We start from the raw sequence: 12,333 nt of genomic DNA, 5'->3' as shown, positions 1-12,333 counted from the left end.
CTTAAATTTCTGTCATGAAAGACATTTTTTTTGGTAGCTATCTTCTTCTTCTTTCGGCTTTTTCCCAGTTAGGGGTCGCCACAGCAGATCATCTGTCTGCTCATGATTGGCAGTGGAGTTTTACGGTGTCAAGTTGCCAGCCTTCCACAGAAGGCACACACACACACACCTAGGGCCAATTTAGAGTGTCCAATTCACCTACTGCATGTCTTTGGGATGTGGGAGGGAACCGGATCACCCGGAGGAAACCCACACCACCACAGGGAGAACATGCAGACTCCGCAAAGAATGCACCCCAGCCGAGAATCGAACCGGAGACCCCCTTGCTGTGAGGTGGCAACACTAACCGCTGCACCACCGTGGCCGCCCTATTTTTCTTGGTAGCTATAATTTAGGCAAAAAGAATATCTGAACTCCAGGCTCTTTCAGCAAAAAACTCTTACGTTGTTTTTCATAAAGGTAGGGTTTCTCTGCAGACTAACCCTTCTTTTTTAACTAAAGTGGCTTCTGAAAATAACATCAAACCCATTCACTTGCTTGTTTCTTTCCAAATTTTTCCAGTAAAGGAGAGTACATGCCACACCTCTGTGATGTGCACAGACAACCACATTTTCACCTTCACAGGACAAAACAGTTTAGAAAGTCAGATCAGCTTTTTGTATCTTTCTCTCCAAATCACCTAGGCCACCCAGTTTCTAAAGTTACCCCAACTAAATGGATTACATACTGTATATCATGGCTTTACACCAAAACCTCCCTGAGCTCATTCAACTAGATCCATGGCTACTTCAGCTTTTTGGTCAAGAACATGCAATGATGACATTTGTGTAGCAGATACATACCTTTGTTTCACATTACAAATTGGACACCATATCTAGAAACAGAGCCTCCTTTGGTTTGGCAGTACTCTGGAATATCCTTTCATGAGGACCACCAAAGGTCAATATAGCTGGAGATTCTGTCCCATAAGTGAGGAAGAATGAAAATGACAATATCAGATTTATAAGTTATGTACTGACCATAACTAGACATCTATGGTGTCCATTTCCATTCTTCCTCAACTCCCTTTCCATCCATCTCCCCCTCCTTTTTTCTTCTGGAAGGACCTATTGGACTGTGTTTGGAACCTACAGTTTTAGGTTTGAGCCCTATCTTTTTCTATCAGGCTGTATCTGTTTCTCTGCTATGTTTGGGAAAGAGAGCAACAAACTGGATCTGAGGCAATAGAGATGGAGTATAGTATTATGGGTAAAGGGAGGAGCTTGAGAGTTGGATCCGAAGTCTATAGTATGCAGCTGAGTCAGATCTGAGGATTGGATTTGTAACCCATAAGTGAGGAAGAATGAAAATGGACAACACAGATGCCTTGTTATGGTGAGTACATAACTTATAATTTGTTCCAATTGTTCTTATTGCTGATACATATCTGAACTTATTGTTTGTAATATTCTTTGTACCTATAGTCATATTGTCAACACTTTGTGTTATGTTATACTCATTTCTGTTTGCTTGTATTTATCTGTGGAGCCTGTCTCCCTGGGCCTTCTCTGAAAAGGGGTATACTAGTGATCCCAGTCAGACTATCCTGGAAACAAATGCTAAATAAATAAAAAATAAAGTCCTAGAATCATGAAGTGAGACAGCCCAATCAGGGCTAACCTGAGGAGTGTAACCTATGAAGTGTAACAAGACAGAATACTTGCATACAGAGCTGGAAGCTGAATCTGGAAGAGACCTACAACCTTTGACGTTTGCTTTCAAGACAGTCTATGTCCTGAAAGGGCTGTGTGGATTGAACAATATCATCAAAATTAACTAAGGCATCATTTGCTTTATTTGAATCTGCAAAGCCAAATGAGAATGTTTTGGTTTGCTTTATACAGTTCTATCTCCAGTGTCTTTTTTGACTAACACTGAATTAATGAATGAAATAGTTTCAACACTTAGCAAGCTTGAGACACTATTGTGAAAGCACGTGAAGTCTGACAGAACTCATTGACATCTTGAACTGCAGTAACCCATTTGAGATATTAAGTATGTCTAAAAGTTATTTGCAGCCAAAATAAACTTCAGTCATGCAGCTGTTTTACTCTTCTCCACTAAGTTAAACCTTTTAGTTCGGTGTTCCGTGGAAGTAAACATGAGAATTATTGGCACTGGCACTACTAAACAGGACACTCAGATCTCAATTCACTCCTTTTTTGTGCATGGTTTGATTCCCAGACCAGGTTGCTCAGACTGTAATTATATATAGAACAGAAAACTTGTAAGAAAAAGAAACTGTTAAATCAACATTTTCCAATTAAAGCAATGTGAAAATCTAATGCTCATTTTGGTTTCTATTTGTGCCTGTACTCATTTTACTGCTTAGTATTTTATAATGGTACTTTTGAGCTGTATGCTCATTTGCACAGCCCATTATTCTTTTTTGCATGTTAAAAACCTTGTAAAATAAATGAATCTGAAAATCAAATTGAAACATTGCATGCACAGGGTGATACGCAGTAGAGCAGTGTACCAGTGTCCCGTGCAATTAATACAATTGATACACAGTATCCCCGACCCAGATTGTTAAGGTAAGTGCGGAAAGTGACAGAAGATACACATAGCTTTAAATCACAGCCCCCACTTCAATCTAAATTTTTAGGAGATATTGGGCGTTAGATGACAGTTTATGTCTGCCATTGTCCGTACAATGAGAGCAGACAGCCTTTGAATCGTGTCTAGTCATGTAGATGTGCTAGGAATAGGTATGTGTCTAAGGACCTAAAATACTTTGGAATAAAACAGCATCTTCCCCAACCATATCAGCTGCAGATGCTTCCATTCTACCATATGTACACTTCCAGAAATAAATAGTCATACATGGGCTTTAAGTTAAGTAACATTATGCTTAAGTACCCAAGGTAAGACACTGTGGTGGTGGTGCTGCGGTAGCATTGTTGTCTCACAGTAAGACGCTGTCCTGTTCGATTTTCAGCTAGAGCGTCTTCTGTGTGGAGACATGCATGAATGCGCATACCTTCTTTGAAGGTTGTGCGTCAGAGCTGGCAACTCGGCACGTAAAAATCTACTGCCAATCATTAGCGGACCGGAATTCCGCTGTGGCGACCCCTAAATGGGAAAAGCCGAAAGACACAACAACAACCCAAGGTAAGAGTCAGTCCACTTAATAGCAATATTGACTGAGGATTGCAACACATTTTTCATGGCTGATTGACTCAAAACATTTTTCTTTTCACCATACTGATGCCTCGACCTGAACATCTTTTAAACTTCTGTAGTAAGTCTACTAGAATAGGGATATCTTACTCATGGTCCTCTGTAAGAAATAAGCAATAATCAGCAAATAGAAGAATCCTAGTTTCAATGCCAAATAGCCATCACCATTCTAATCTGTTAATTACCCTTATACATTGTGCTAAAGGCTCCATGGTTTGAAGAAATAGGACAGGAGTAAGAGTGCACCCTTGTCTGTTTCCTCATTGCAAGGGAAGAGGAGAGGACAGCACATTCTGTCTGAGATCCTTCACTCTACTCAACTGTCCTATCATTTCCACTTAGACAATGCACAAATGTAATAATCACATAGTCACCTCACATTGTACATGACATGTGTCTTGATTTCTGTAACTAACATATACAGTACTTGTAGATGCTGTTTTACATTTTTATTAGCTGATAATAGTATTTTACAGATGTGTACTTTCATTGTAATCTTGCTCTCACTCACTAAATGCCATTCTGATTTTCTTTGTATTCACCAGGCTGAATCTGAAATTGGTTAAACAAATAAATAAATAAACCAGTACCTATTAGAATATTTATGGAGCATCATCAGATACTGCCACCTGCTTTTTCCTTTCCCTCTTCCCTTTCCAAATAATCTTGCCAATGGCACCTGAGAAGGTGTCCCTCCAGTGGTAGTAATTGCAGTTGACTGCCTACTTAAGTAATATTTGCCTCTTACAACTCTAAGCTTAACAATGGTCATGTCTGATCTAGTAGCCCTCTTGCCAATGGTTTGTTTGCCCTTTACCATAGCACAGTACAGGCCTTTGTGCTAATCTGGAGCAGTTGTGGTTTTCAAACATCTACCACTACTGTGTTACCTCTGTCAGGTACCTCTCATGACTTTTTAATTCCCCACTCTGTTACTGTGGACATTTGGACTATAAATATCTCATTTGCTTGTACCAAAAATATTTTACTACAAGACATTGACAGTGTACTTCAGCCAGTGTTTGCCCCTTCATCTCAACCACTGTAAAGGTTTAGATTGTCCCCATGGATTCTCTTTCATCCATATGTAGTGTTATGTACCGTCTTGTTATGCAGTTGTGTTATATTAGACAAAAGTCAGCCTTTTCTCTGATTTCCTAATTAGGGTTATACTCCTGATCTGTTAACCAGATTCTCATATTCCCAAGCAAAGTACAGAATGATTGTTCTCTTGTCATCAGGTCTTTCAACATTTCAAAGGTAGTAACTTCACATCCATTTATCTACCTTTGGAAATAAGTGCTTATTTCTGCAGTGAAGTCGCTAACACTGTCTTTCTTCTATGTTCTCTTAATATTTTCTTATAAGCTACAGGAGCAGGTTTTTAACACTCAAACAAGCAGTATTTAACTGTATCACACTTACAATAGCTAATATCAGATATTTTAGTTAATGCATGCAGTACCTTAACCACGAGCAGAGGATTTCTTTTAACCCATTGTTCCTGTACAAGTTAGAGCTAACGGAATACCCTTCCAAATGCCTATTTAAATAAAACCATCACAAATATCCTATTTTTATACTGAGGAAAGAATTAAGAACTGAGTTTGGCTTCTACCTCCACTATTTGTGTGCCTTTGATTAAGAGCAAGCATTTTGCTGTCTATTCAAGCTTCCTCTCTCTCTCTCTCTCTCTCTCTCTCTCTCACACACACACTCTCTCTCATGCTTCAGGCTGTTGCATTCTCTCAGCTGCTTCCATTTCCAGAACTCCAGTCTCTTTAGTCCAAGCTAGAGTTTGAAATAGTATGGAAATGGATTGAGTTGCTTTATTGCATGCTCTGCACTCACAACCTGTACCAGTTTGTCACCTGTTTCAGTCGACTGAGACTTTAACTACATACAATGTAGCAGTCGTGAAGGTGGATCACAGCAGCACAATACATTTGTGCTTTGCACTCTTTACTCAGCTCTAGCACTGAAATTTTCTCATATACTTGTTGTTGTGTCTTTCAGCTTTTCCCGGTTAGGGGTTGCCACAGCGGAACTCCGTTCCGCTAATGATTGGCAGTAGATTTTTACGTGCCGATTTGCCAGCTCTGATGCACAACCTTCAACGAAGGTACGCCCATTCACACGTCTCCACACAGAAGACGCTCTATCTGAGAATCGAACACGACAATGTCTTACTGTGAGGCGACAATGCTACCGCAGCACCACCACCGCAGTATAGCTGATTTTGCCTGTTTCCTAACTACTCTGACTAAAAACTAAATGTTACATATTTATCTTGTGACAGCAAACATACATAGTTTCTACCAAAAAAATGTTTTTACAGGCTATACAAGTACTAATACATCATCACTGCTGCCTACCAAAAATAGGATTTGGCATGGACTTTAAATCTGCACTGCTATCACCAATAATCTGTGATGATCAGGCTTATGTTCTGCAAATCCACATCTCTGCAAGCAAACTAATATTCAATTTAGTGACTGTCTACAGAGAGCATGAAAAAAATGCACACTGCTGCCTCAGACAATAGCAGGCATCTTCCATAAACAAATGAGATTTACTTTGGACAGCTGCAGATGAAAGTTATATATCTCTGGTTCCCAAAAATTTTGCCCACTTAGACTGAGTCCAGTGTCATCCAGTGCAGTCTCACCAATAGTGACTAAAATTTGTCCGGAATTATTTTGAACACAAAAAAACTATCTTCAAGAAACGGGGAAATAAATGATAACCCTCTTGTACCAGTGCCTTTTCCCCAGTTCACAATAGTGCTGCAAACAGCCAGACTTCTCCGGCAAAATAAAGAATACAAATTACTGTTTATACTTAAAATAAGTCAATCTTTAAATATTTATTTTCTATGCGCCTTTTAACATCATGTATGTCAATCATCACACTTTCATGTGTCTTCATTCATTCTTGATGCAGAAGGCTCGTATCTGTACTCAACCAGAGCTGAGTGGTCGTGGCCATCATCCAGACAGCCAAGGGTATGTCTGTGCCTCTGCTGATTACCACTCATTCATCTAATGTCAGGGGAAGGATGTGTTCATCTCAGTGTCTTATGGGTATGGCTGCCCCCCCCCCCCATCAGACCAGGTCTATCAGCATTTCAGAACAAACCCTAACTGTTCCCATGCAGGGAAGCTACATGGTGCCTTATTTCCTTGCAGCCAGTATTATCTATGGCATTACCTACAGAAGCATTGCCAGGGTGGGGCAAGAGAGGAAATTGCCCAGGGTGCAAAAGGCTAGGAATGTGATCGGCAATCCATTATCCCGAAGACCTCTCTTTCTTCTTGCTGAGCTCTGCAGCATTCCCTGTGTGATCTAAACTGTAGCAATTGTTTCTTACAGTTTAAAAGAAAAAATGTTATTTTTTTTTTTTTGCTCTTCAGTGGAAGACCTAGCTGGAGGGGGGGGGCATGTATGCAACTGTTTGGCTGAAATTACCTGTTTGCTTATAGAGATGGGGTTATTACAGGGAAGTTTTCTTTTTTTTTTTCTGTTTAGTGGAAGAGCTAGCTGGGGGTGGGGTGGGGGTCATCACACTTTTCAATCTCTCAGTGCAAGAAATCTGGAAAAAGCCTAAAACTAACAGTGGGACAAAGGTACGAAAATAGGGACAGATTTTAAATGTTGTTCTTATAAACTTAAAACGTTGTTAGAATAGTAGGGTCTATGTTAGCATTCATTTTCTGAAAGATATGAAGTCTGAAACTCAAATGTCTGATATTATTTAGTGACTTCCTCAGAGATTTGCCAGAAAACCACAAATATTATGAGGAACAAGCCAAAACTATGAGGCAAAAAATCTGGATAGTTGAGAGGTCTATGGGGGATGTGGATGTAAAGTGTAATAACTAATCACTACAATGTAGTCATAAGGTTATTACAGTGAAATGTTTTTTTTTTTTTTTTTTTTTTTGCTCTTCACTTAAGAGCTGAGAAGGTGGGGGTGCTGGCTTATGATATTAGCCCCAGGGCACTGACAGAGCCACATATGCTGCACATGCATGGGAGCAACTGGTCATCAAGAAATTACCACACTTCCCCCAGGAATAGCAAGTCAAAATGTTGCTTATTTCTCATCCTCTCCCACCAAGCTCTTCCAGCACCTGAGTTATTACTTGAACTTGAGTCATCAAGGTCATGGCTAGGGATTTCTCTTTCTCTTCCACAGAGATGGGTGAGAAAACCTGTAAGTATTTGAACGGTAGCATTTAGCTGTCAGCAGTCATTCTGTAAAAGACAAATATCAAGCTATGCTCAGTGCACCATCTTCAATATACATATCCTTAAGCTTATCAATAAATAAATAAATCACCAGCCAAAAGCATTTCAAATTGAATAGTAAAAGGGTGGTATTCATAGTCACTTATGCATGTGTACACCATGCACTTGTGTAACTTGCAAACACAGGCAGATGGAGTGTGTGTGATACATAAAGGTCTGCTGCACATATCTGCAACCCTTGTAAAGTCAAAGAGACAGCTGTATGTAAATGAGTACATAATGACATTTAACTAAGATGGTGTACATAAATATAGAGTTGATACACTAGTGAAGTAATTTTTTCCATCTTTTATAAATTAGATTCACATTTAGCTATGGAAGTGCACATTGCACCAAGCACCTCCATTTCTAGTCTCTCTGCAGTCAGTGAAGTTGCTTGGCTTGGCTGCAAGTATTGTTGTTCCCTACTTTAAGGTACTTGCTTCTATGGTATCAAAACCCAATACACTGAGTGGCACTCAGCAATCTTCTAGGAGATGATATAGGCAATGGATAATGCATTATAACTTTGAGGACCAGGGGTGCTTGAACACCTTAGAGTAACAGTAAACAGGGACTTTGTAATAGCTTTGTTGACTTGTGTGGCCCAGAAACAAGATCTAGAATAATACATGGCCTTCCTATTTCTGTGGACACCAAGGTATTTATAGCCTTCACTATACTTCCCAGGGACTTGTTAGAGACAGACTTGGGCATACTGGGCACCTCTTAGGCTTCTGCCTTGAGGATACTGTAGCAGTTCCTCAATGTTATGCTTGTCTGCATGGGCTAGAATGTTTATTTCCTGGTATTACCACAGGACCAAGCCACTATCTTGTAAGCCTTCTACACTTTGACATGCTTTCTGGAAGTGCTTGGTGTGACAGAATCCTTCCATGTGGCTATCACAGCCCCACCTGGACCATGTGATAAATGGTACTGTTATAGGAAGGGTTGCAATTCCATCATCTACCAGATACTGAGTAATGTGTGTGGCTGTATTATCAATGTTTTGGCCCAACATCCAGGTAATAACCATGATTCCCATGGTTCCCACATATGACACACAAATTCACTGTACCATCATTTCTGGCATAGTAGGATACCTCATGGACACCGTGCTGGTAAGTGAACAGTAAATATGTTTGTGACCCCAGATTTATTTTTATATATACTGACTAAGGTTTAATGACTAACCACATCATCTTCATGTGTCCTGTCCCCCTTGTGTTTCTCAGGTGATGCAGGTTACCCATTTGAGCTCTGGCTAATGATTCTGCATCACTCTGGTGTACCACTGTCACAACCAGTGACTGATGAAAGACACAATGGCAGTGCAGCTCCCATTATCATTTGTTGCATGAGCGATGATTGTGACAGTGGCCAGCTGATGGCAGCAGCAGCACAGCACTATCTCAGGCAGACGTCATGATACACAGCAGTGCAAGCAAAGTGGCAATATCTACTCCACAACTATGGCTGTGACATTCACTGTGTCCCAGCATAAAATCACAAAGATAAGACATGGTGCATGCAGCATTACTTATAGGTTATGCTGAGGAGCATATGATTGACTCACACCATGTATCAGACATTCCTGCACACACCATACAAAATGTGTAGCTGATATGGTTACAACCATCCTCATTTGCACAATGTCCATGGGCATAGGCACACCAGCAAGAGGGAGTGTTTTTGGAAAAGTGGGAAGGTTTGTGAAAAAGGGCCTTTTCTGCAGATACAGCCTTAAGAAATAATGGTGTGATGATTTCCTAATGAATTTGTTATCAATTATTATTCTGAAGGGAATGCTGTTGTTGGAAATTGGTAATTATTTTCTTTACTGGCTTTTTTTTAATTTCTTTTCTGCCTTTATTGACAGTATATTTATATATCTTTCCAAGTAAATACAACTGTTTTTATCCTATATCATACATTGCATTTGGTTTGCTTCAGCTGTAATTTCTGTATGTGTAGTTGCTCCTGAGACTAAGGGGGATAGAGAACAAATTATGATGATGAGACCTACTAGACGCTGGTGATGCTCTTGAAATTGAGCAGACAGTGCTGCAAGACCTTCACCTTGAGTGGGAGATCCTACCATGTGATGTGAAAGTGTGACAATGAGTAATGTTCTGAGTCATAGAAGAATCCACATCCATGGATGCTGCACTTGCCTGGGGCACCTGTGGTGCATACCCCACATAACCACCATTCATTAAAACCTGCCCTCTGTCATGTCTCCCACTGTCACTAATGTGTGTCTGGAAGTCCTCTCATGTATGCAGATAGAGGATGATATGGATGACATAATAGAAATGATGACCTGCATGAGAATTAAATTGGTATTGTTCCTGTCCTCCACCATTCTCATGTACTGGTTAATGATTTCTACCTGACTCTCAGTGGCAGTAACCTGTGCCTGAACAATTTCTTGACACATTTGTTACTCTGCACACAATACCTTACATGCCTCTGGTGCCAGCTGTAATTGATGCCTTTGCCTGGCACCACTGTGGACAGGCTGCACAGTGAGTAATTGAACCTCTGACATTGGCATGCCTTCTTCCAGAGGTTTTAAAATGTGTATCAAAAAGAGGTGTTGAACTAAGAAGGGATTCAACCCCATCTGATAATGGTATTTGTCTATGGTGCATTATCTGTGAGTCTTCCTCACTAGTTCTGGAGTTAACCCTGCTTTGGAGGAAGGGGTCCTGTCAGTACACTTTGCAACTGTGTGCTACTGTCCTCAGGCTATGTCATGAATATCAAAGTAATTGCATCATTGTCAACAGCCAGCCAGTTGTCAACGTCAGCCTGCTGTGGTGAATTACAGTCTATTATTAATGTTTCATGTGGTGCCATATATATGAATAAATAATGTGTTTCAATACTCACTCAAAGTAGCATAGCTAGGGTGGGGTGAGATGGGCAACTGCCCCAGGCACAGTGTTGTGAGGGGGTGAGATCAGCTGATCCTGATTTCTCTTTAATGCAGTATTGGCATTTATTTGCAGTCAAACCTGAGCACTGTAGCACTCCATGAGTGATCTAAACTGTGTCAACTGTGTGTGTTATAGTTTAAAAGTAAAAAAAAAAAAGTTTCTTTTTTTAACTAAAACCTGAGTGCTATAGTGCTCTGTGCAGGCAGGGTATACAGTGTAGCAACTGTTTGCTACAGTTTAAAAAGAAGAATTAAAAAAAAAAAACATGAACAATGTAGCACTCCATGAGTGATCTAAACTGTGGCAACTGTGTGTTACAGTTTAAAAGAGTTTAAAAGTAAAAAAAAAAAAGTTTATTTTTTTAACTAGAACCTGAGTGCTGCAGTGCTCTATGCAGACATGGTATAAACTGTAGCAACGGTTTGCTACAGCTTAAAAAGAATTAAAAACATGAGCACTGTAGCACTCTGTCCAGGCAGGGTATAAACTATAGCAATTTTTGCTACATTTGTAGCAAGCAGTTTGCAACAGTTTAAAAACAAGATTTTTTTTTAACCGAAATATGAGTGCTGTAGTGCTCCGTGCAGACAGGGTATGCAACTGTAGCAACTGTCTGCAACATTTGTAAAGAAAAAAGTATTTCTTAATTAAACCTACTAAAGGAGGGTTGGGGGCAAGGCACAGAAATGGGACCTGAATGGCCGGGGCAGGCAGCAGGAGGTGAGGTGTTATGCATCTGTTCATCTGGCTGGTGTGCCAGTAGAAGGAATGACCATTTTTTCTTTTTTTACCTGGGGGGAGCATAGATCTAACTGTAATAAACCAATCATTTGCAATGTAGTGATCGGCTTAGGACAATGAAGTACTTTCAGTGCTTTTTTTTTTTTTTTTGCTACTCATTTGAAGAGCTGATGGGGTAATAGGTTCATAGGTGATTACTAGGCTAATGGCAAAAAAAAAGCTTTTACAAGCCTAGCCAATATAACACCCAGGATATAGCAATATTATATCTTAATTCCCCAGATATAGGGTGAGGCAGTATCATGGTAGTTGATCTTTGGGTGTTGAAGCGCTGAGTCAATTTAAAGACCGCCTCTGTCCTAAGGGACATGGGCAATACCCTGGAAGTCAATTTATTATTCCCCGTCCATTTCTCCAAACTCTTTTTGAAGAGAGTGAGAAATGTGCTTTGTTTTATAAAGATGGGAAGTTTATTCCATAGACGAGGTAGCGTTTGGGATATCTATCTCTCCAGCAAGTCTGTTTGAGTCACAAATAAGGTTCAGGTCCAATGAATGTGTAACCCTTGTATAATTTTTCTTGCAAATATGTAACATATTCATCAGGAAAGCATCAGAGAATGCCTTGTAGGTTAGCCATATTCATCAGGACTGCATCAGAGAATGCCTTGTAACTCAGGCATAAGTCACCTCTCAATAAATGAGATGGAGTAAAGGGATAGGGCCTTTAGTCAGTCTGCATAAGACACGTGTCTTACACTTTGTATTTTTGTAGTGAGAAACCTCTGGGACTGCTCCATTTGGTATAAGTGCCTGGTTACGTACATGCAGAAGGGAGCATTGTACTTGATTGTGGGCTGATATGGACCCACTATAATTGCACTGTGACTTCCTTTAAACTTATTTATTTTATTTTACATTTGTTGACCGGGCTAGTCTAACTGGATATATGTCCATTTTCAGTAGAGGCCCAGGGAGATAAGCTCCGTGAAAACAAAAATTCATATATACAATGCACATTGCAGGTACAATACAGAATTATCAAAGAGGGCAGAATTCATAACACAGTGCAAAATGCAGGTACACTACAAAATGCATGTTCAATACATAATATAACAAAGAAGGCAGCTTATTGT

This window comes from Protopterus annectens, chromosome 7.part0 (genome assembly GCF_019279795.1).
Source record: "Protopterus annectens isolate FY-2018-M chromosome 7.part0, PAN1.0, whole genome shotgun sequence".
NCBI classification, from domain to species: domain Eukaryota; kingdom Metazoa; phylum Chordata; order Ceratodontiformes; family Protopteridae; genus Protopterus; species Protopterus annectens.
Note: the sequence above shows the minus strand (reverse complement) of the source record.